The sequence below is a fragment of the Vigna radiata genome, chromosome 5 (assembly GCF_000741045.1).
Source record: "Vigna radiata var. radiata cultivar VC1973A chromosome 5, Vradiata_ver6, whole genome shotgun sequence".
Taxonomy (NCBI): domain Eukaryota; kingdom Viridiplantae; phylum Streptophyta; class Magnoliopsida; order Fabales; family Fabaceae; genus Vigna; species Vigna radiata.
In genome coordinates, this window is record NC_028355.1 from 35,203,226 (window position 1) to 35,205,977 (window position 2,752).

The window sequence follows — 2,752 nt, forward strand, 5'->3', positions numbered from 1 at the left end:
GTGCGACCATTCTGTCGACTTTGTGCTGAAAACCTTTTTCTTCTTTCAAAAAAATCAACAAAAATTATTTCAAAAGGTTTAAGCACACGTGCGACCGTTCGCGTAGGCCTTGTGCTAAAACCTTTTCCTTTTTTATAAAAACATCAAAACACAAAACATCCTTTTCTAAACAACGAACAATCTTACACCTAGAACTACGTAACCCTGATTTCTCATTTCGAGAATACGTAGGAGCGAGGTCAATCCTTGTCGGGCACAAAAAACACAAAAAAATATTTTGTTTTCTTTAGAGTTTTATTATTTAGGGAAAATTAAACATTTTGCAAACCACATCAAATTCGCGTATTTAATTAAAGGTATTGCCTTAGGGCAAGCGTTGTGGGGGTGCTAACACTTTCCCCACACGTAAACGACTTCCGAAACCAGAATTTGGTTTTATAGACCTTGCCTTATCATTTTATGGTTTTTCTGTAGTTTTCCAGAATAAACTATGGTGGCGACTCCAAAACTTTTTTCAAAATCGTTTCTTTTTTGAATCGTCGTCCCGTCGCGACATCGGTTGCGACAATAATAATAACTAAACTAGAATTTTCATACTTCATAAAATTTCAGAGCTCAATTGCATAAATCAAAATTTATTCATCAAGCATGCTTTACCACAATATTAGAAAATTCAAAAAGTTAATATAAGTACTAAACTAGTCTAATATTAATTCTAAGCTTAAGATTTCACAACTATCAATTTCAGTCAACAATTAGCACAAAACAAGCATACCACCAAAGTTAAAAAATTTTAGTTTCCCTAACTTATAATAACACATTAAACTTTTAATATACTGACATGCCTCTAACTTCACAATATGTTCTATTTACACAAAAAAAATATCACAAGAGTTATCGAATCACACAATTATGATCAATGATTACCAGAAACTCATATTAATAACTTAGGTGACACATGCAAGCAAGAAGTTCTCACATGTAAGAGAGAAACAAAATTGACCAAAGGAAAAATAGTCAATATTTACTTACTTAGACAAAAAAAAAACTGACCAAACATAAAAGAGAAGTTCGTCAAGAGGATGAGTCCAACTATCTCCATTCTTTAAAGACATAAAAAAGATAAAAAAGAATAGAGAGAGGTAGAAAACTTTAGAGAAATAACTTTTAAGTAAATGATATATTTTAAAATAATAAAACTTGTTTATAAAACTTTTATTTATACTTTCATAATTTATTATTGAAATAATCAATTTTCGTTATTTTAAATTATTGTCGATTCTAAAATATTAATTTATAAGTTTTTGCACAAAGAAAGGATAAATATTTATAATAATAGTCTGAATAAATTATGAATTTTAGTATTATTAATGTAAATTATAAATATATATATATATATATATATATATATATATATATATATATTAGATTTATTAATAATGTAAATTACATAGTTTAATATTTTTTTGGTGAAAAATTGAAGAAATTTGTAATATCTTTATTTATATAAAAAGTATTATAATATCAAAGAGTTTGGCAATAGTATATTAAAAGAACTTAAAATGGAATATTAGTTTTCGTTGGGAAATACTGAATTCTGGTATTTCAATAGAAATTTAGTTATGTTTAATTATCTTAATTTGGTTAGAACTAATATTTGTTTAGGTTGAGTTGGTTGGATGATATAATTTGGTTAGAACTTATATATGTTTTATGATGCAAATTTTAATAAAGGATGTAATAATTTTTCATATTATGATGTGGGCTGTTAGTGTCATAATAGGCTTATGAATTTATATTTGAAAATTATTAAAGTTATTTTGAATGTCATGTAATAAAAAAAAATACATTGTCAGTATATTCTTCTTAACGGCGTCATCTTAATTTGACGGAAAGGTCCTATTTAATTCAATTTTACAAAAATAAAAACTCAATTGAGACGTGAAAAAAAAATAAATCTATTTAAAATTTTGAAAAAAATAGGGATCTATTAAGATATTAAACCTTATATTTTTTTTCTTTTGAAAAACTCTTTAAACTCAATGTTTCAGCACAATACCATAATATATATTTTTTGCAATTACATTTTTGATTTTACACATAATATAGTTTATATTTTTTAGCTCTTGTTTTTGTTTGCTCAATAATATGTATATTTTCTTTCAAAAATATTTATAGTGTTTTATTCTTTTTAATTTTAATTTTATTTTGATTCAATCAAATGAAAGATACTACTATCTTTCTTTAGTTTTAACTTTTTTTCATAATAAAATTTAGAAATAATCTATTTTCTACTCTCTTTTTTTCTCAATTTTCTCTTGTTTTGTTTTATTTGATTAATAAAAATCTTGAATAAACAGCAGAAGAAATGAATCCAACTTCTTCAAACATTTAACTAGAGTTTTAGAAAATAAAGTCAATAAAACATAATAGTGTGAAAGGGGGGAGGCTTAGGAATGGACTGGTCTGCCGAGTCACATTTAAATTTGGTCAAACAGAGTCACATTTGACGGACACGGATATGGATAAAAAATTATTTTCATAATATTAAATGAATTAAATTATTCGTATTTTTAATATAAGCAATCTGTTGATAATGACGAGTGGAAGTAGTTGGAGCAGAGCACATTCATCGTTTCATATGAATAATGTGTGAACTGTGGGCATAATGCGAACGCGTGAGTCTATATAAGGCTATCCCGACTCTCTTGACCTCCATCGCCGCCACCACCAGAAACACTCTTGAATGTCT